This window comes from Mustela nigripes, chromosome X (assembly GCF_022355385.1).
Source record: "Mustela nigripes isolate SB6536 chromosome X, MUSNIG.SB6536, whole genome shotgun sequence".
Taxonomy (NCBI): Eukaryota; Metazoa; Chordata; class Mammalia; order Carnivora; family Mustelidae; genus Mustela; species Mustela nigripes.
In genome coordinates, this window is record NC_081575.1 from 19,581,394 (window position 1) to 19,605,076 (window position 23,683).

Below are 23,683 nucleotides of genomic sequence, written 5' to 3' on the forward strand. Positions count from 1 at the left end.
TTAAGGCCTTTACCTCATGAAGTAACAGAACTTTAGTTTCCATGTAGTGCTCTTTTGTTGCAGAGAAATTCTTTTTTTTAAGATTTTATTTATTTATTTGACAGAGATCACAAGAAGGCAGAGAGGCAGGCAGAGAGAGAGAGGGGGAAGCAGGCTCCCCACCAAGCAGAGAGCCCGATGTGGGGCTCGAACTCAGGACCCTGAGATCATGACCTGAGCCAAAGGCAGAGGCTTAACCACTGTGCCACCCAGGCGCCCCGAGAGAAATTCCTAAGCTGAACCGTTCATGGAACTGAATTCCGCTATAGGACTCTTTTAATGCAATCTATCACTTCACAATCTCCTAGAAACCCTGACTTACTCTGTCAGTTGTTTGTCTCAAAGCATCTTTCTGAAATGGATTTACCTTAAAGTTAAAGATGATTAGAGTGCTTCTCCAGGAGCCAATTACATTGCTATATTCTGTGGCAGGGTGAAAAACAATATAGCATTAATTTTTCCAAGTTTTCTTTGAGTATTGTTAAAAAGAGAAACATCAGCTTAATCCAACATACTATAATAGCCAAAAGACAACTGCTACTAAAATGCAAGATTTTTTAATAAGACCATTTTGAGGAGTTCTTTTGGGAGGAGAAGAAAGAGAAATATGAAGGGAAGAATGGAAGGAATTTATTAAGTCTTCCTGACCTTCAAATATACTTTGTCAGTGAATGTTGTAGACAAAATAAACCAAGTCTGAGAGCTATTATTAAAATGTTTTTCTCTCTCCTTAGCCCAATAGTATGTTATCTTGCCTCTTAGACTATTGTGCTTTATATTTTCTGGATGAATTGATATCTTTTGACAGGCTTTGTTAAGAATACATAGTAAAGGTCAAGTATAAGCCATTTGCTGGCATTCTCTGGCAGCCTTTATTTCATGGTAAATAGAGATTGAAAGTGGTTTTATTTTCAGCATAGCTTTGTGGATATGCTTCCAATGGATTGTGCTTTTTCTCATACTGAAGCCCACAAAACTTGCATGATTTTCAAGACTGAGATTTAAGAGCTTTAAGATGGAGTCATCTCATACTCCATGCTTCCCCTCAACTCCCAGATCTAATTAGACACCAAATCCAGAGTATTCTACTTCATGAATATCCTGGAATCTACTCATTTTTCCCCCACACATTCCCACTGTCTGAAATAATATTACTGTCATCTCTCCACCATGTCATTCTGGTGTTCTAACTGGTCTCTTTACCTCTAGTGACTTCTCACCTCCACTGTATCCTTCATTCTGCCATAAATGTAAGCTTTCTAAGGCACAGATCAGATCTTGGCAACCTTCCACCCATAATACACAACAACCCACAAACACCCAGAAGGAACCCCAAGGTCCTAATAAGTGCTCTGATAGAAAGGTACTGTGTATTTCTGTGGGGCGAGCTTTTGGGAATTAAGAAACATTTCACTGAAGAGGTAACATTTCATCAAGGTTTTGAAGGATGAATAAAAGCTCTCCAGGTGGAAAAAGGGACAATTTTAGTTAAAGCAAAGGGAATGGTATGTACAGAGCACAGAAAAGAGAACCCAGAAACAAATCCATGCATAGAGTGTCCATTGAACACCAACAGGGGTGCAAAGAATGTACAATGAGGAAAAGATTCTCTTCAGTAAATGGTGTTGAGAAAACTGATACCCACATGCAAAGAATGAATTAGACCCTTATCTTACACATACACAAAAATCAACTCAAAATATGTTAAATATTTAAATATAAAATTTTAAACTGAAATTCCTAGAAGAAAACATAAGTACAAAGCTTTATGACATTGGTCTTGGCTGTGATTTCATGATATGACACCAAAATCACAGGCAACAAAAGCAAAAACAGACAAGTGGTGCCACATTAAACTAAAAAACTTCAGAAAGGAAACAATCAACAGAGTGAAAAGGCAACCTACTAAATGGGACAAAACATAAAGCGCTAATCCCCAGAATATATGAAGAGCTCCTACAACTCAATAGAAAAAAACTCCTAATAACCCAGTTTTTAAAAAAGGCAAAGACTTGAATTGACACTTCTGCAAAGAAGACGCACAAATGGCCAACATGTAAATGAAAAGATGCTTAATGTCACTACTGTCAGAGAAATGCAAATCAAAACTATAGTGGATATCACCTCACACTTGTGAGGATGACTGTTAAAAAAATGAAAAGTGTTGGCAAGGATGTGGAGTAATTGGAACCCTTATATAATGTTGGTGGGAATTGGAAATGGTACAGCTGCTATGGAAAATATATGGAGGTTCCTCAAAAAATTAGAAATAGAACTACTATATGATCCAGCAATCCCATGTCTAGGTATTTATCCCAAAGAATTGAAATCAGAATCTCAAAAAGATATTAACACTGGCATTCTTGATAGTACTATCTACGATAGCCATAATATGGAAATGACCTAAATATCTGACAGATAAATAGATTAAAAATAGTAGGATGTACATACCATGGAATATAATTCAGCCTTAAAAAGGAAATCCTATAGAATGTAAGAACATGGATGAACCTTGAAGGCATTATGCTAAGTGAAATAAGCCTGTCACAGAAGGAAAGATCTTACATGATTCCACTTACACGAAGTATCTAGAATAGTTGAACTCATAGAATCAGAGTACAGAATGGTGGTTACCAGTGGCTGAGGGGCAGGAGGAATGGAAAATTGCTAATCAATTGGCATGAAGTTTGAATTACACAAGATGAACAAATTCTAGAGATTTGTTGTATAACATCATGCCTGTAGTTAACAATCCAGTACAGTACACTTAAAATTGTGTTAGTGGTATAGATTTTATGTTGTGTTATTACCCAGTAAAACAACTTTAAAAAAAAGAAGCACAGATACGAAAAGGCATAGCATGTTTGAGGAATTTGAAAAGTTTGTTATGAATGAAGCAAAGCATACTTGTGGAAAGTAACAAGAGACAAAGCTGATGTAGTAATTTGGGCCAGATTTCCTGTTTATTTATCTGCCTTCCTTTCTGATTGTAATCTTTTTGAGGAAAGAAACTGTGTCTTATTGAGTCCTGAAATGCTAGGGCCTAGCACACTGCCCAGCACACAGAATTGTTTGAATGAATTTGATGAATGAGAAGAGACTGTCAATATTATTTCATAGATTCAGTCATTGCAATATACATCGAATATCTCAGACTCCACGCTGGAGCAAAATTAAGATCCTGCTTATTCTTTCATAGAACAACAAGTTAGACTTGTTTCAAATACAGATTAGTTCTTTTTTGCAGGCTTTTTCCTTTATAGTCATGTTATCTTCTCAAGGAGTAGATTCTAGCTTTCGCCTCAGTAGTAGGTTTGACTTCAGCCCAGGGACATCTCTAGAGGAGCTAATCACTGTTGACACCCCGATACTCCTCAGGTGGTGAAGCTATGGATCTATAAAAGATGAATTATCATGTTACAGAAATCTGTTTTCTCCTGTGTGTTTAATTTTACAGCTTATGCAGAGTTGTTTTTCATACATTCTTGAAAAAACTAATCCAAAGGAGTATCAAATATTAGGAGTGCGGTAAGCATAACTCCAGAACAGTAGTGATATAGTATAGCAGAATTAATGGGGTTGGGGAAGGAAGAAGGGAGCATAAAATTTTTTGAACGTGTGAATGAAGATTTACTGTATTACCTTTAGGGAATGCTAAATATCATAAACCCATCATTGGTTAATTAGAAGGCAATTAAAATTGTAGCACAGTGATTGGATAAATAGTTAATGAAGGCTAAATGAAATGAAAAAAAAAGAGGAAATCTAATGAAATTAGTGTGTACATTTTAGAGAAAACAAAGATAAAAATGTTATTCATGCAGTGCCTCAGTCTTGAAGGATACCAATATCCTTCTAGCATTAACTGATAAAATTAACTCTGCAAAGACCAGTCCAGCTCTCACTCTCCCCCCGCCGAAGCATCCAACACTGAAATGCAGATTTATCTGACTGCTACTTTGATTTTCACTGACTTACAGCATGTGAAATTATTTTGCTGAACCTTGTTTACAACGTATTTACTGGTGTCTTAAGAATCTGTTAGAACAAATTGGTGTGCTCTCTGTTTAGTAACTGTTCCTACTGAAAGGGTTGGCTCAGCTGAGGCTCTTGACCAGATCCAGCTGACTTGCTAGTTTTCAAAACCAGCCGAGTGGTTTCCACAGGGAGAACTGTGCTTGCTTTTGATAATTACCTTAGCTTTATGAAATCAATCAGCCTGAAGGGAAGACCTCATTACAGATCTGACAAGATAGACTCCAGTTTCAGTGCCAGAACAACTCTCTGTCCTCAGGCTCTGAAATCTGCAATTATTTATTTTATTTAGACAGAGACACCCATAATACAGTGCCTCTGGGCACATTCTCAGGCAGGTATTAAACAGATAACCTAACGGTCAGCCTGTTAGGAACCCGCCCTTTTGCTGTCATTCAAGTGGAAAATTGGTCAACAGGAATTGTAGCATGGCCTAGAGCCAGCTCAAAGCAGGCACTGATGAATCACCATCTTTCTAATCCCTACCCTCTAAGATGTGGAGAGAAGGGTGGTTGCTGTAACTGTTCCCTGGGCTAAACTACAGGAAAACAAGACTTTTTCTTTTGAGTTCCTCTGAAGACTGCCAGACTTTATCCTAAGGAAAATGATAAATCACCTACCATCTGTCACTTTGAATTGTTCTATCAAATCAACATTTTTTTGAACTTTGTATCTCTGCAAGTTAACTATTTGTTTTTCATTAACATCTGGTCCCTGTGGCGCCACCGCCTAACCGCCCTGGTGATATATGACTAAGTTGTTTTTTCAGGTTTTAGCTAGTTCCTCTCATCTCAAGTCTCCTATGCCGTGTCAGCTGGTTAGGGACTAGGGACGCTCAGTAAAATGGCTTCCCGGCCTTCAGGATGGCCATTCTTATGCTAACCCACTCTTAACAGTTTTCATCGAGGAATGCGATTTTGCTGTGTTTCCCAACCCTTAAATTGTATAGGGGAACAGAATCCTGAAGCATTCTTCTTCTTGAAGTTAGAAATATATATTTTGCTTTCCTGCTCATGGAACTCAAACATCTTAACAGATTTAGTTGAGACTTTTCTGGAATAATTCACCTTTACTAGCCCTGAGACCTGTCAGCCCCACAGGAAAAACACAGAGAACATTCTGAGCATAGGAAAATATGGATTTGGAGAGAAATCGTCCTTCTCCATTCCAGCTCTCATGTCACTGTTTGAAATGTTCTCATAATATAGTAGCCAGCCGAAACAGCACTGATTAAAGCTTCGAAAGGAGGCATTTCAGTTGTAAGGCTAAAGTGTGGTTCTTTTATGTTGGAAAGTTCAAGGTGACAAATATGGTCTTCTCTCCTAAAAATAGTACAAGCAAAGAGCCATCAGTGACTATTCCCAGCATTATTTATTGATGTTTTACCTTAATGGTTGTGTATTATCTGAAAGAAAAAGAGGGTTATAAAATGGATGCAGAGCTAGCATCTCCCAAACTGTAAATAGGATGTAGCCTGCGGGCCTAAAGAGCCAGCCACTCAAACTTTCTTATTCCATTTTTGAGACAAATTCATATAAACCCTCGATTAGACTAGAAGAAGGGAGCTGTATGCTTATTTAGTGTCTAATATGTGCTAGACCCTAAATATACATTCTCTCATTGAATTTTCCTCACTTCCCTATAGGAGAGGGCATTATTCCCATTTTCTGGTGTAGAAGCAGTCTCAGATCAAGGGGCTTGCTTTATACCTCTTGTAAATGATACACCTAGTAACTAGCAGGTGTGGGTTTGAATCCTGGTCTATTCTAGAGCAGAACTGTCCAGTAAAATTTTCTATGATGATGGAAATACTCCGCACTGTGCTTACTACTACAGTAGCCACTAGGTACATATGGCTACTGAGCACTTGAAATGTGGCTTAGTGCTGCCCACAAACTGAACTTTTCATCTCATTTCGTTTAAACTTAGATTTAAATAGTCGTATAGCTACTGTGGCTAATGGCTACTGTGGTGGACAGCACATCTCTAGGAATTGCCTTTTCTTGGCTGTAGTTTGTAAAGCAGAAATCTGTAACCTGGCGTACATAGAACTCTTAAGAAAAGATCCATATGTGGAGTTTCTTTTATAGTGTTTTCTCATATAAGGGTCTTAGTGGAAGGACAGTTTTGCCTTTGGAAAGGGAGAATGAGGTTATGCAGAATCAAGGTTAGGGGTAGAGTGTATGATCATCTACACCACTCCCCAAAGAGTCTTCCTTCAGGCATCCAGGGTAGAGGGGATACCAGGAATGCTGAAGGAACCCAAAAGCCATACTTCCTTCTTTCCTTCATGACAGCCCTAGCACCAGGATGGTTGGCATCCAGGGTGGGAAACAGGACTGTGGTACCCAAGTTGTAGCTGAGTTCAGTTCAATATGCATTTCTGGAGTGCTTTGACATTGTACAAGCCATCGTGCGGAGCATCATGGAGGAGGAGATTTTAACAATGACTGGGATGTAAAGTGTGTGTTAAAGCAATTTACAACCTAGTGGCAGTGGGTAAGGCAGGAGAGAAGACAAATACTCAAAGAACTATAAAGCAAGGTATGCTCTAAAAGGCATATGAAAATGCAGATAAGATCTGAGGAGAACCAGAACAGTGTTTTAGAATTAAAAAGAAAAAAAGCCCAAGTTCCTTGCTGTATTATTAGCTGCATGACCTTGGGAAATTTAAACTCTGCAAGTTTTCCTTTCTTTGTTGTAAAATGGGAATAATAACTAAAAATAAAACTAAAAGATCATGTTTGTAAAGCATTTAAGTTTGTAAAGCATTCTTAACAGCCAGTGAATGGTTGATCCCCTGGTAGCCCCACTCCGTTGCTGTATATGTAATGGATTGGGTGAAAGTGGATAAGGAAGAACATCATGATGGAAATAGCATCTGAGACAAACCATCAGAGAAGGATAGTGTTTTGAAGTCTGGAAATCAAGAAGTAGGTGGTGGAGCAGTGTGAGCTAAAGATGTGGAGATAAGAAAGTAATGTACGATTCATTGAACACCAGGTAGTCCCATTTTGCTAGAGTGTCAGTCTTTTTTTTTCCTTTTTTTTTTGTGTGTGTATATGCCAGTCTTTTCTACTCAAAGTGTGATTCCCCACACCAGCAGGATCATCAGCATTATCTGGGACTTGTTAGCAAAGCAGTCCACAACCCAGACTTTTTAAAACAGAATCTGCATTTTATTATTAGTTTTTTTTTTAGAATCTGCATTTAACAAGCTCCCTTGAGAACATGTGTGCACATTAAAGTTTGAAAAGTGTTGGGATAGAGTACAAGCTGGTGCTTGGTAAGAGACAGTGCTCAGAATGGGTAGGGCTTTATTTTGAAGGACTTGAATGCCTGACCTAGTAGTTTGAGGAGTCCCTAAAAGTTGCTGAATGATCACAGCCAATAAAAATCTGCCTGTCACCTGTATCACAGCTTGAGTGACATAAATGTACATTTTCCCCTGGAAATTTTTATGTTCGCCATCATTCAAGCAAGTTTCTTAGTAGAAAAGGATTTTGGCCCTTTTCTTTCTCATCACTTCCCTTGTTCTCTTCGCTCCCCTATTAATCTTTTACGATGACTCTTGTTTCAACTAAACCAGTTACACAGAATATTGAATTCATGAAATTGACAAAAGTAGGTTTCGTTTGTTTGACATCAGCTAAGACCTGGAACTGAGAAATGTTCATTGGTTTTGGCTGCTAACCCCTGTGGCTGGACAGTGATATTGCAGCCCAAATCTGTGACACATTGCAAATACTCTCTCAGAAGTAGCAAGTGGAGCAGCTCGGTAGTGAGAGCTCAAAAAAGGGAGTCAGACATTTTCAGTCGAGGCTCCCAGGGATGGATAAATCCTACAAAAGTACCAGCGAGCACATTAAGGTCCTGACCATTATCCCAATAACCCCGTGTTTCTCCAAAAGTTTTGAATTAAAAACTAATTTGAAGACCATCTACTTTCCCTTATTACCATGGAGTACCATGTCTGATTTCAAAATGAAATCACTTGGAAAATAGGACTCAGGTTACAGGAAATTGTTTTATACATGAATTAGCTATAGTGTTACTTTTGCCAAAAATTGATACTCTACTTTTTTTTTCAATCTAAATGTCTGTCTGGAGATTACTGCCTTGAATTGAATTCACCAGATTTCTTGGGACCTAACCATTTGCTTTGAAAGGGAACTAATCCAGAGTATAATTGTGTTTCCTTTTTGCTATGATTGTGCCACCTTAAGTCTATGGGCCACAGCTGCAAATAAGAAGTGGCTGGGACCCGCAGGGTCATATTTCCCAACGATTACCTGGAGCAATCATTAAGTGTTAGATTGCATCTTGAAGGTTAGCCCTCATTTGACCTGATAGTGGAAAGCTCTGTAAAGTGAATTGTGACAGTAACTATAACAGCAGCTGGGCACAAAGAGATCATTGATCTTCTTTTACAAGTCATGAAAATTCTTCAGTGCTCTCCTCAAAGCCCAGGAATTATTTGCATCTGTATGGCAGACATTATTGCATGTGAACTCACTGAGAACCACACTTCATTCGGAGAGATTTAATTTGCTAGTTCCATTGCATGAGAAATGTCATTCTCCAAGGACCCCACCTCCACCCTTCCCTAATATGCATACTCTCTAAAGTAGCCTCATTTGTGTTATGAAGTCAAATAATCTGTATTTTGACTTGACATGAAATAACAGCTGGTCAGCTCTCTAAATCTGTCAACCTGGTTGTAGATGAGATTACATTACTACATGGATTTGATTGTGATCATAAGCTACAGCAGTAGCAAAAACCTATAACACCAATGTTTATTGTTTTCCTTTTTTTTTTAATCAATTTATGGTTCCCTTTAGAAAAACTGTATATTTTGTGGGATTAGGCAGTGAGGGGACTAGGTGTGAGGAGAAATGAATGAGCAAAGTTCAAAGTTTTATTAAATTTATCCTCAGGAATAAAAGGGCAAGGACTATGAGAACTATGTAAGACTTTAGAAAATTTCTTTTTTAAAAGATGTATTTATTTATATATATGAGAGAGAGACAATGTGGGAGTGAGAGGCAGAGGCAGAGAGAAGGGGAGAGAGAGAGAGAGAGAATATCCCAAGTGGACTCCCTGCTGAGCACAGAGCCCAACACCAACTGCTTCTCAAGACCCTGAGATCATGACCTGAGCCAAAATCAAGAATCTGATGCTCAAATAACTGAGCCACCCAGGCACGCCAGACTTCAGAAAATTTCTAACATTGCTCTGTTAACTATTCATGAGTCCTTCGTTTGTTTTTTTTTTTTTGCTGTAATTATGAGTAGAACCCTTAAAAAGTTAGACATGCCATGCTCTCATTTTAGGGACAATAAGCAAGTTAATAGTTGAATAAGATGCGTCATTCTTCACAGGCAGTTTGGGGGGAGATGAAAGGAACCCTCAAAATAAGGAGGTGGTAGTTTTGAAAAAGGTAAGCAAAGCAAGGTGAATCTCTGGGAACACACAAGGAATGGTCCCCAGACAAAGAAGCCCCCCATGCCCCTCAGGATTTAGACCTGTCAGGAATTCTATAGATAAGATTCCCATATTGCTTAAAAGAATGAACAAATAACCTCAAAAGTTTCCTCCTCATCTCATATATTCCTAATATCTTCCTAACGTAATTCCTACTAGAAAAATAGGAGAAATAGCTTCCGTAAGAGATTTGAAGATAAATTCTGTGGTTTTGGTGAGAATTACAATATGGTCATTGCTAATATTTTACATTTAAGTTGTAATTTCTGCAGTAAGAATTCTTAAAATTAAAATGGTAGTTTTCTTTTAAGAATTTGAATAATTTTATTGGGGCTGTTTTATTTACCATAGCATTCAGCTTGAGTCACAAATACATGACACAGAAAAGCCTCTAAGTACCTATTGATTTACTGATTTATTGGTTTATTTAGTGTTGTCTTAGGGGAGAAATAAAGCAATACAATCCAAGTGTCTAGAAAGCACTGGTGCCAAAGGATTTTGCTATCTCTATAGCCCTTGTTCTTAAACAACAAATCTTTGGAGACTATATTGGGTCCCAAATAATACAAAATGTGGATTCATATTCAATGAATCAACTTACTGAGTGATATGTCTTTCTCAACTTGATATGAGAGCATTTTCTATAAGAAACTATAACATATTAGATGGTGTGCTAAATTATCAGGATTTTCACATATCTGGATCATATATGAGATGGATACACAGAAAATACTTGAAATCTCTGTTTTATTTAGTGTCAAACAAATATCTATATGCTAGTATGAGGAACAAAATACCTCAATCCCTGAAGTTAACATCTGGGACTAAATAAAAGGCAAAACAATTACAGTCAAATATCTATGACTGAATACTTTTAATTTAGCAGCTTCCTTTCCCAAACTCCAACTTTTCAAACAGCAATGAAAAGACTCAGTGAAGAAAGTAGGTTTTATCCTTGGATCAGAGCAAATTCAGACCACTCTCCTCACATTGTACATCAATAATTCTAGAAGTTGAAATGGAATAGAAATCAAATTCAAAATATGGTAGTGGCAGTTAATATTTATTGAGTATCCGCTGTATGCCAGATGTAATGCAGAATGTTCTACATACATAATTTCGTTTTACTCCTTTTAACAGTCCTATGAGCTAGGCACTGTTAATAGCCTCCTTTTATAGATTATGGCTCCGAAGTTCTATAACATCTTCAATCAGCGACTTAATAAGGCAGGGAAATGGACTAATATATTACTCTGTAAAATTATCAAATGCAAAACAAAATAAGAAAAAAATTTCTGATTAACCGTCATTAATCAGAACCTCCTAATCTCTGAGCATTCCTTTTGATCAAGCTTTCACAGTCCTGCAGTATGGTACTCAAATGATGGAGATGCATTTGAAATCTAATTATTTTAAGTAATGTTGATATAATCAGCATCAGAACTTTTAAGTTGTGGCATTAATTCTTGATTATCAGCTGTCACATCTTTACTCTAACTACATAGGTTAATAGAATGAGTCACCTACCCCCTCCCTATTGAGTATTAATTCATTCAACACTCACTATGTGCCAGGCGTGGTAATAGGCACGAGGGATACAGATGGGGGTGAAGAGAGAGGGTAGAGTGTTGGGGAGGAGATCCTCTTAAGAAGAGTTTACAAACTTACAGGGAAAAGTTTTTTTTTTTTAATTTACTTAGAATAGTAAGATAATAACTTTAAGTATATATATATATTCTATCTTTTTTATGTTTGCAACAACTGGGTACAAATGTTATCAGTCCTTTTTTACACATTATGAAACTAAGACTAAGGGAGATTATAAGAATTGCCAGATCGTAAAAGACATAGCCAGGATTTTAACCCCAATCTGTCAGCCTCCAAAATATATACTTTTCCCCCAATACCATGCCATCTTACATGGAATTTGTTTTGTTCAGTATAATACTGCAGGAAGAAATACCAAGAAAAGTTTTGCAATAGTACACTACTCACATTTGACTTGGACCACTCAGGTGCAAGAAACCTCTTCATTTGTAAATTGTATTAAAATCTTGTCCTTGTAAATAGTCTTGGTCATTATTGGAATGTTTTTTAATACATAGCAATGGTTGTTTGTTTCTTTGGTTCTAATCATGGTAGGGATTTAATAGAACATAGATATGATGCAGTGAACAGTTGACTTAAGACACAGAAGTGAGTTTTCATTCATTCACTTACTCAGGTGATATAAGGAAGAATGTTTAACAAGTTCCAGAAGACTTTTAATGGAGGTATTCCAAGTGGAGTCTGATTGCTGAAGGAATGGTATTTGTTACATGGGCTGAAACATTAGCATAGGGATACTTTTAACTAAAAACAATAATGTAAGGACATTTTGTTAGAACTTAGCATCATTTTGTTGAAACTTGATTGATTTTAGCTGACCAGACTCCAAGCTTTCATTGACCTTTTACAACATTGTCTCAAGGATTAGTGGGGGATTAGGGGGCGCCTGGATTGACCCCTGCCTTCGGCTTGGGTCATGATCTCAGGGTCCTGGAATCGAGCCCCACATCCCCACATCGGGCTCTCTGCTCAGTGGGGAGTCTGCTTCTCCCTCTTCTTCTGTGCTCTTACTCTTTCTTTCAAATAAGTGAATAAAATCGTTAAAAATATATATTTAAAAAAACAAAAAAACAACAAAAAAAGAGAATTATACAGCTATGGGCTGCAGAAAAATTGAAGGTTAAAGAATGAGCCATGCCTAGTCAACCTAATTCCTCTTTTGATAGGATGAGAGAATCAGTGGCTAAAAGGCTTAAGAGAGATCACCTAACTTTGGTCTTTAACAAAGCTTTTGATTCCACCTTTCATGAAGTTTTAATCGAAACACTTGAAATTCCAGGTGCTGCTGCCAGAGGAGTAAGAAACTTTCTGCATGTCCCTGGCTAAACCATGTAAGACTTGGAGAGTAGAAAGTGCCTTTTGCCATTTTAGATGGTGTTAGAGCAAGTAGTAAAGCAATCATGCTCCGGCATCATTTGAAAAGGATAGGAATAATGCTACTCAAACCTGGGTCATAACTCCCCGTCACTCCAACTTACCCCTTGCAAGTTCCATATCTTTGTTTCTTTTCTTGTTTGCTATAGTTGTGGTTTCCTTTTTTAGCAACTGCTCTGTTATCATTGGCAGTGACTTTGACACCACGGTAGTCTAATAATTATAGCTACATTAACTCAACAACCCTTACAGTGAAAGAGAGAATGGAAAAATGTCAAGAGATAACTGGAGAGGGGCGCCTGGGTAGCTCATTCCATTAAGTGTCTGCCTTTGGCTCAGGTCATCATCACAGTGTCCTGGGATCGAGCCCCAAGTCACGTCAGGCTCCCTGCTCAGCAGAGAGCCTGCTTCTCCCTCTCCCTTACCCAACTCGTGCTCTCTCTTGCTCACTGTCTCTCTCAAATAAATCAATAAAATCTTCAGAAAAAGAGAGAGAGAGAACCTGAGGAATACTTTTTCAAAGGAAGAGTATGTTCAGCCATAGCCACTTTTAATGAAGGTCCTATCTCTTTAAGGAAGGAGATAGGAGATAATGGATAGTTTGTGACCAAAAATGTTAATTTCCCAGAAACATCAGGGATCTTCTCAAAGATGAGCCACAGTCTTATAAGACCCTTTATCTTAATTCTGTACTCTTAAACAGAATTTGGAAAAATTACCCATGGCAACTAGCTTTAAGGAACTCACCTGTTATTCCTAGGCTCTTGAGATTTAGAGAGTTTTCCTCTAGTGGCTCATAATCTAGAGACATCCCAGTCCTTAATAGAGTCTGGATTTTGGCTTTCTTTTTCTTCTTTAGGATTGAACCAGCTGCCCTTTGACCCTGCCAACAACAACGAACCCCTGCAGTTTGGTAGTGCCAGTGGCCCTCTGGTCACAGAAGGCCTCATTGAGAATGGAGGGGAGTCAAGCAAGAAAAGAAAGAGAACAAATGCTCCTTCAGGTAAGCTAGGCAATAAGGCACCATCTTGAGCCAGTGATGTTGAGTCACCATTTTCCCAGAGCCTAGTCTGTGACTGGCACTGTGTGGGCATTTGTAAGAACTACAGAAATGAGAGAGTCCCCTGCCCTCAAGGAACTAATGGTGGGATAAAGAGGGGAGTGGGAAAGCACAGAGGTGAATAACTCTAATGACGAGGGTGTCACTGGTGCTGTGGTTAAGTGTGGAAAAGGGGGGAAAAGCAGCGGGAGCACAAACGGGGAAGAGTGTCATTCAGCCTTGTGCCTCGTGGAACACTTTACAGCAGAAGTGACATTTGGGTCGCTCAGGCTGTCAAGTGTCCAACTCTTGATTTCAGCGCGGGTCCTAACCTTGGGGTCGTGCGACTGAGCCCTGAGTTGGGCTTTGAGATCAAGTCAGGCATCAGGCTCTGTGCTAGTCATAGAGCCTGCTTGAGACTCTCTCCCTCTCCCCATCCTTTCTCTCTCTGCCTCTCCCCTTCTCCCCACCTCTCGAAAAAAAAGTGATATTTGTAGCTGACCCTTGAATGGGTAGGCTTGAGACAAAAAAAGATGAGTGAAAACATTGATTTAAGTAGGAGCATTACATGAATGAATGGTTTCATTGTATGTTTTTCTTTGTATGTACATGTGGTGTGCTACCTTCACTTTTACTTGTAATGCAGATAACCGCATGTATCTGCCCCGGCCCACCGCCCGCCTTGTTTCCCACAGTACACACTCTGCCACATGCATTTTATGCCCTCATAGCTCTCTTGGAACAGGTAATGAGAAGATTTTCCTAAATCGTTTGTAACAGCCAACTTTTTGTCCTCCCCTCCAATCCCCCTTTACCCGCATGTTCCATTAGCCTATTCTCAGGGTAAATTTCTCCAAAATGAGTGGGGAAGCATTAGGAGAACCAAATTTTAATTCATCATTTGGCATTTTCAAATGTATCTCTTTGTTTCTTGGCTATTCATTTGAAAACAGTATCCACAGTATGTAGAGACTGACTGAGATTTGGGGGCGGGCCTAATACACATGTTCGTGGTGTTTTTGTTTTGTTCTGTTTTGGTTTTGTTGTTTTGTTTTGTTTTACTATTACTTTTATATTCTCCTTATAACATGGAGCATGTTTGCAAACATATAACATCCTATCAGATTCTTAGATTATAGGTCCTTCCTGCTTCCAAATCAAGGTATTTGTCAAATACGAGTTCGAAAAACAAAAACACAGTAAAACAGCTATCTGGATCCCTTGAGAAAAGAGTGATTTTTAGAGAACTGTATTTTCTGAAACATTGGAAAGGTGTAGTTTCTAGCTAAGGAACTGGTGTGAGTTCTGATCCCAGCTCTATTTCTGTCTGTGGCCTGGTGGTATTTCCTTAACTTCTTTGAGTTTTACTTTCCTCAGCTGTAAAGTAGAAATGATATTAAAACCCACCTCTTAGGATTTAAATGCAGTTATCTAGGTAAAGTGCTTAGCATGATATCAGTAATTATTTAATAAATGTTGCCGTTGTTTTAATTATTATATATTATTATGAACTTTAACTTTTTGAGCATCAACACATTTCAGGTTAGGTTAACCGTTATGGATTATTTTAGGCTAACTGTTATGAATACAAATTGTGTGTGTGTGTGTGTGTGTGTGTGAATGGATCTGCATTTTTAAGGCATATATTTAACTCTGCTTGATCATTTAGAGGCATAGTTGTTGTACTGCATCATAATACTGTATTACAGTTTTCAGAGTTTGCTAACGAATATATAGGCCTTTTATCTCTACTCCAAAATGTCCTAGACTCTGGTAGCTTTTAAGTTATTACAGCCATATTTTGTATATATCCTGTCTCTTTTCTACAGCCTGCAATCACTTCTGATTTCTCAGTGTCCTTTCATGCAACAGCCCATTTTCTCCTTCTAATCAGTTACAAACTTTAAAACAAAACAAAACAAAAGCCCAGCCAGCTCCAAGTTGGTATTTCAGATTAGTTTATTAAGTAAGAGTTAAATCAGCTGTAAGAGAACCTGCTATGGAGAGAGTTATAGGATTTAGGGCATCAACTTTTTTTTTTTGGATAAGGAGTAGTGTTATTTATTTAGTTATATTTTGTAACACCTTTTTAAAAATTTTTCTGAATTTCTTTTCAGTGTACCAGAGTTCATTGTTTATGCACCACACCCAGTGTTCCATGCAGTACGTGCCCTCCACAATACCCACCACCAGGCTCACCCAACCTCCCACCCACCCCCTGCCCCTTCAAAACCCTCAGATTGTTTTTCAGAGTCCATAGTCTCTCATGGTTCGTCTCCCCCTCCAATTTCCCCCAACTCCCTTCTCCTCTCCATCTCCCCATGTCCTCCATGTTATTCCTTATGCTCCACAAATAAGTGAAACCAGATGACAATTGACTCTCTCTGCTTGACTTATTTCACTCAGCATAATCTCTTCCAGTCCCGTCCATGTTGATACAAAAGTTGGGTATTCGTCCTTTCTGATGGAGGCATAATACTCCATAGTGTATATGGACCACATCAACTTTAATGCATCTATTTGGGCTGCACTGAGGCCTTTTTTGATCACTTATTCATTATTCCATTGTGTTCATGATAAGTGATGTGCTAGTTTAGAGTAATACCTCCTGAACTGTAGTTAACTCATGAGGGTAGGGAAAGGGGTATGGGTTCATCTGAACTGTGAACTAACTTAAAAGAATTGCAGTTTTATTTCTAATGAGCATATTCAGTGAGAGCGAAGTAACTGTTGCAGATATAAGATTTTAACAGCAGATTATGCTAATCTATAATTAGCCGAATCAATTTGCATTCAAATAATGAATATGCTGAAGTTCTTTAAAAAGACTATTTTCTTTAAATAGGTGAAATGGGCCCTGGCAGGCTAAATTAGCTCCCTTGCAATCTTTTTCACACTCTTTGCCTGGTGAACCCTTTCTTTGTAAGTAGTATCCTTTCTTTGTAACTCCAGCCCAGGTTAAATTACCACAAATTACAAAAAGGTGAAGTCCAAATTAATGAGGTTTTACTACATAGGGAGTGTCTTATAATTGTTCCGTTGACAATCTTATGGTATTATAAATGAGCAGATTACTTTATAATCATTTTTTCTTCCTGTGCAGTACTAGACACAAGGAGAAGATATTTTGTGAGTAGGACCTTCCTTCTCCCTTTGTCACTGTCCCCTCCCTGCATCTTGGCAAGGAGGAAGGCTAGGGTTGGAAGTCCTTAACAGAGTTACCAACCACTTCAGTTCTAAGCTGAGCTAGACATCCAGCCATATTATATTGTTCAACCCTGTGACCCCTTTAAATCAAAGCCATCTTCTTCCCTCTCCTGTCACTGCAAATGAGGAGGGTCGTTGACGGTAGTCCTAGTTCCCCACCGTACCTTCTGCTTTTCTTCCTTTCCCATCCATCCCTCTCAGCTCAGCTTATCTCATCTTTGTCTACGATCTACCGCTCTCCTTTTGTACTAAAATTGATTTCTTAAAGGTCACCAGTGATCTCCAAATTGTCAAAGTCAGTGGTCTTTTGGTTGGTCTCAACCACCTTGACCTGTTTGGTTCATTTGTTGCTATAAACAACCTCCCCTACCTTGAATTCTCTCTACTGCAGCTTTCCCTGGCAGTATACTTTACAGATTCATTTTCCTTTGCTGTCTCCTTCAAGCACTCTTTCTCCTTTTTCTCCCTACCATTACTTTCAGTGAGTATACTATTATCCACATTTGTAGGTGAAGAATTAAAGGTTTGATAAACTAAGAGTGAACATCTAGCAAGTGATTTAGTCAGGCCTGTAACTCCACACCCGATCTCTAATTACTGTGCCACATTTTCAATGCTTATAGATGTTGGGAGTCTGGACCTGTTACTAAAATGTATGTTAAACATTGGTGGCGCACTAGGGAAATCCATATTCATGTGAGAATAAGGTGAGCAAAGCTTAGATTTGATCATTTCTAGGATCCTTTCAAACTCTGAGATACCGTGGCCTCTTCTTTTCAGCTTTTTATTTTTCCCTGCTACTCCCCAAAACAAGTCTTCTAGTTCAGGCAAGGTGATCTGCTACCAAACAAGCATTGTGCCCACCTACTTAGTCCCTTGCTAATGCCATTTTTTTTTTTTTAAATCTAGAATGATCTCTGTCTTCTTTAACCTGTCAAAATCCTGTCCAACTGAAAGTGCCTAGTACAAGTCCAGCCTTCTCCAGGAAGCCTTCTGCATCATCCATTAGAATTATTCATTTGTACCTCCGAAACCTCTTGGTCATTATATTCATATGACTCATTTGACACTGATTATAGGTTACCTTGCAGTTATCTGCTCATAGGAATATGTCTTAGCCTTTTAACTCGGTCATTAGACCCTTAATGGAAGGGCCCTTGACTCACATGACTTTTAGCAGAGATACAGTGTCTTGCACACAATAGATGCCCAAGAAATATTTGTTAAGTGGTTCCTGCATGACTCAGTCAGTTGGGTGTCTGCCTTTGGCTCAGGTCACGATCCGAAGGTCTTACAGTCGAGCCCTGTGTGGGGCTCCCTGCTCAGTGCGGAATCTACTTCTCCCTCTCCCTTCCCCACACTTGTGCATGTACTCTCTTTCTTTCACTCACTCTCTTAAATAAATAAAATCTTAAAAAAAGAAATATTTGTTGATTGATCATGTCTCTCACTGAATAATTGCTTTATTGGCCTTAATATTCACTGTTACTCTCCTATCATTGCTAGAGTGGAGCTGTGTATAAAACTGGGCACTTGGTATCTAATGTTGATCAGTTGATTTCCTCACTTGACCCTATAGGTCAAACTCCAGACATTTGTAAGATTATATCCTTAGATAAGTCACACATCAAATCTGGGTGCTTGTGAAAAGAATACCTGGCTCTAATGGAATCTTTGGCTCTTTACTAGGTGAAATTTCATGAGTTCCCAAGGGAAACTCATAGGTAGAGTTTGGGTGTCCTGGCCCAAGTCCTCTGTGAAGTAGAGCAGTAATCTGGATTAGACAATACTGCAGTTATTCGACCACAAACTCCTCCTTTATAGATCTGGCTGTTTTGCATCCTTTATCTTTTTTATCAGTTTTTTGAGGGAGTAGGAGTTGGAGGGAGAGGGAAAGAGAGAATCTTAAGCAGCCTCTGCACCCGCTGCAGAGCAGGACATGGGGCTCAATCTCACAACCCTGAGATCATGACCTGAGCCAAAGTCAAGAGACAGATGTTTAACCAAATGCTGAGCCACCCAGGCACCGCTGCAGCTTTTATCTTAAGGTGAGCTCAGCATTCTCTACTGTGTTTGCTCTCAAATTTCACCTTTTCCCAATGGAAGTATTTCCTTGGTGATGATACAGTAACACAAATTGTCAAAGATTGCAGAGTCCACTTATTCAGATGATACTCTGGCCAAAGAGTAGACCACTATTAAGCCTTCATCAGATCATGATGCCAAGTTCCTGTCCATAAGATGCCAGCCACCCTCTGGTGTGAGATCCACCTGAACTTGCAGAAGCAGAGATACCAATCTTCTTTCCAAATACTTCCACAAAAATGAAGAATCCATGAGTCAATATGGCCATTGAGATGATGATTAAAATCGAATGCATTGTTTTAAGCAACATCATGATATATTAGTATTCAAAGGAAGTGTCAGCTCTCTGGAGGTGGGCCACTAACCTGGGGATAATTATGATACCAGAGTGATAATGCAGATGTGGACATTGTCTTGTTTCCATTGTCTTCTTTCATAGGCCTGTTTTGAAAGAGGTTTGCACTTAAAGACATGATGCCCAGTACTAAACAGTATTATCGAAGTTCATGTGAATAATGAATAGCTAAGTATAAAAAGAGAGATTTTCAGCCATTTTCCTTTTGTAATAATAACTGAATCCTAAGAGTGCAGGATCTCCAAGAAGACCCTTCTATTCAGTAATAATTTGCATTGCTATGGTGATTCTTTCTTTCCATAATATATTTTTTAAGTTTTTTTTTTAAGTTTTTTTAGAAAGGGGGCGGGGAGAGAGAGCGCAAGAGGCAGAGGGAGAATCCCAAGCAGGCTCCATGCCCCGCACAAAGCCCAACTTGGGGCTCAATACAGACTGAGCCATCCAGGTTCCTCTCCTTAATATATTTTCATATTTGTTTCATTTTAGAGATGAAGTGCTAATAACCAGAGAGAAATGACTCACTAAGGTGGGCTAGCATCTTCAGGGATGTTTGATACAATAGGGACTTCTAGTCTCTACACTCAAATCACGGAGCTCCAGATAGTATCTAAACTTGATCAGAGACCCCTAACTCAGTTTCCAAGGTTTCCTTTATAATTTCTGGAAGTCAAGATGAGACTTGACAATATGAAAGATGGTGAAGAGTTCTAGCACTGCCAACGCAAGATTAGTAAGAGGAAGTGGGCCTGAGCAGCAATAATGAGGGGTTGGTCAGACTTAAGGAAGAAATATATTGGAGTGAATTATTAGGGAAAGTTGCTTAAGCCCGTTTGAAAGAGAAATATAAAAATGAGATGAGCACTCATCTCTTTGGGAGTATTTTTGTTTTTTTTTTTTTCCTTTCTTGCCTAGAAGAGGGGCAATGAAGCAGGAAACTTTTCTATGACACTTAACAGCCTTTTGATTTACCTTGGACTCACAGGGCTGAGACTTTTATTTCACATATACTTTGAAGTCCATAAATGAAAGCATTGATTGTTTTAAAAGAGAGAAAATGCCACCGTTTTATATCTTGGTGTTTGGTATTTCTAGCATGTCAGCTGAATTATTATATTGCCAAAGGCAAGAAGAGCCTATTGTTCCTTCAAATGGAATTAAAATAAGAAGAAAACTAGACTAATAGCCCTACTCAGTTTCTTTAGTCCTTTGGACATTTTTATCTGATTATAGGTTCAAGAAATAAAGCTGTATCTTGATAACTAGAGGATCAAAAAAGTGCACTGACTTCTGTCTTTCTCAGGTTGATAGAAACTCAGTGTGAAATTTTTATCTTCATGGACTGTCAGAGGGAAGGGAGATTGAAGGTGACACAAAAGAGGATAGGGATGCCTGGGTGGCTCAGTCGGTTATGCGTCTGCCTTCACCTCAGGTCATGATCCCAAGGTCCTGGGATCGAGTCCTGCATCAGGCCCCCTGCTTTGTAGGGAGCCTGCTTCTCCCTCTACCCTTCCCCATGCTCTTGTATTCTCTCTCTCTCTCTTTCACAAATAAATAAAATCTTTAAAAAAAAAAAAAAGAGGCAGGATAGAAAAATGCAAATGTATCTCTCTTAAGTTGACCCAACCATGGGAATAGCTTTGGAAAGATTTTATGACTTTATTGTATCTAAGCTTTTAGTACTTCTCTCAGCAGACATGAAGTGTGAGTCAACTTTATGTGATGCTAATATAAAGGCTAGTTGTAGATGTTGAATCATAGTATTTTAGAGTTGGAGGCAACCTTGTCTAACTCCATCATTTTTACAAATGAAGAAACTAAGACCTAGAGAAGGGGCTTTTCTAAAGTTGGATGGTTAATTAGTGGCAGAACCAGAACCGATTACTACCAGACCCGTATAATCATTTCAAGTTGGTTAGGGCTGTGGCATGCAGTTGATTCATTCGTACTGCAGAAAGTATGTCTATAACCTAGAGGAGCTAGCTTCCCCCATGCTAATAGTATTGCATGATTTGTAGCAAGCTAACACAGTGGTATATGACATCCCATATCTGTTCTGCCCGCTACACAGGGGAGGGCCCTTTGATCTCAAGCTACAAAAGGAGTTTGAGACTGGGAAACACCTATGAGGAAATTCCTTCTGTAGAGCTGAACTTCAGCAGCTCAGAAAATCATAGAATATGCTCTTGGTGACCCCTGCTTCCTTGGCAGGGGATAGTTTGTGTTCCCTACCCCAGCCCACCCTTATGGCCACTCCATCCAAATGGGAAAAAATGTATTATGTTTATGATTTTATCATTATTATTATTAATTATTATTATTATGTTCAGTTATCCTACTTATAGTACATCATTAGTTTCTGATGTATTATTCAACGATTCATTATTTGCATATAACACCCAGTGCTCATCACAACACTTGTTACAGAAGGAAGGAGGTGGGGTAACTGGGTGATAAGTGTTTATCTATGATTTATACATTGTTGCATAACTTTTTCTGGAAGATCTCTTTCAGTTTCTTGATTTCTAAGTAAAGACTTGTCTGGAAAAAATCAGTTTTAGAGTTCAGAGTAAGAGAATTCTTAGATTTGAAGAGGTGGTTTTCCTCTCCTGTTAACTTAATAACATTATCACAGCTACTGTCCTTCTTGGCTTTTGAGGTCTGTTCTGGCCTGCTTGGCTTTAATAGGAGAAAAGAGTGTACTCACACATGTACTGAAAAGAATATTGAAGATTGTAATTTGAGTACTGGACAGGCCACTTAGTAGTAGTACTTTGACCCTAGGTAAATCACAGAGGCCTTTGTGTATAAGCCTCACTTTCCACATCTGTTAAATGAGTAAAGCATTTTGAAAATGGCCAGATTTTTACTTCTTTTACTTTTATAGTTCCTGTTTCTGCTTGTTAGGGTTTGAGAGGGTGAGTGCTTTTCTCCTTCCAGTTCTAAAACAAACTGAAAACAAACACAAAATGCCATGTGAGGAACAAAATTTGGTTATCAGCTTTATTATAAGTAAAACTAAGTGGAAGAAATGGCTTAAGCCTAAGGCCTAATGAGGCTCCCTACCATCTTCAGCTCCAAATCTATAGTTTGATATCCACCTATGGAGAAGATTGAATCCGCAAAGCAGACTACTTACCCACCCACTGTCATTGAGAGCAATGACTTGTGTCACAATTCAATGGAAGCTACAGATTAAGAGCAAGGTGGGCCTATGGGCACACCACTAGAAAACATTGGGAAACCAACCATTAGAGTCCACTGTGTGGTACAAAGAAATAGGGTTGTTTTCTTATGTGTGTCAAGTATTCTCTATGTATAAAATCAAGACAGATTCCAGATGAAGCTCAACCTCCTATCATTTGATTTAGCCTCAAAGTAGTACTTCACAGTGAAGAGATATCATTTTCACACATTTCAAACACAGAATATCGCTGCTACCATTTTAGCACGGTCATTCACATGGGGTTGCAAACTCTACAAATATTCCTTTCTCTTCCATGACCCCAAGGTATAATAATTACTTTATTACTACAGCTAATACTATAGAACACTTACTTTGGCCAGACACTATTCTAAGTATTTCAAATGTGTCAACTTATTTAATTTTTCACAGCAACTCTATGATTATCCTTGTTTTACTGATAGGGAAACTTAAATCCAGAGAAGTTAAACAATTTATCCAAATAGTAAATGGAGGAGATGAGATCCAAACCCAGGCAGAGTAGCTCCAAAATCAGTGTCCAGAATCAACTGAATCGGAATAGAAATTGAGGGAGGGGGCAGGCATCAGTTTTATTTATTTAAATCAGAATTGATTTATCTGATGACTGGGACACCTGGGGAGCTCAGTCAGTTAAGCCCAGGACTCTTGATTTCAGCTCAGGTCCTGATCTCAGGGTTGTAAGATTCAGCCCTTCTAGAGAGATTCTCTCTTTCCCACTCCCTCTGCCCCTCACTCCTCCTGCACTTGCACACTCTCTCTCAAAAAGGAGAAAGAAAAAAGAATTGATTTAGCTGATGACTAAGGATAAAAGTAAGTGCTCATTCAAGGCTTCACTTCTGCAGTCTGGCTTTCAGGTCAAAATGCCCTTGAGTTAAAACAACCTCTGTCTCCTACAAAGTAAGCAGAGCTTTGTCAGGGCACAGACACACACCCTAGATGATCCCACTTAGCAGGCAGGCTTAAGAACTAGTATAGCTACCCATACTGCATCAGAGTAGCTACGTATTCCTGGACCACCATGGTTCAGAATGTTAGACGTTTGTAGTATTCCATGACAGAGTATGCTTAGAGTCTTCTGCCAAGAACTGAAGTGACCGTAAAGCAGTAGACCAAAAGGTGGCAAATAAAAGTGGTTGTGTAAATGTTGGCTAGGTATTACAACACAGAGCGAAGAGACCTCCTAATTTGCAGTTTTCTCTTTTTCTGCTCTATTTCCTTCTATGCATTTATT

General features: G+C 38.8%; 1 protein-coding gene across 4 annotated transcripts in view; it reads left to right on the forward strand.

Moving 5' to 3' along the window:
* Positions 1 to 23,683, forward strand: part of ENOX2 (ecto-NOX disulfide-thiol exchanger 2) — a 271,247-nt gene that overhangs the window by 92,697 nt on the left and 154,867 nt on the right. For 2 of the 4 annotated variants that reach the window (XM_059384977.1, XM_059384981.1), the window contains exon 3: positions 13,403 to 13,546. The exons of 1 other annotated variant lie outside the window; for it this stretch is intronic. The gene's annotated coding sequence lies outside the window, so the exon portion shown is untranslated. Of the gene's footprint in view, positions 1 to 13,402; positions 13,547 to 23,683 lie in introns of those variants that run through there. One more of the 4 variants, XM_059384980.1, reaches the window with a different exon arrangement.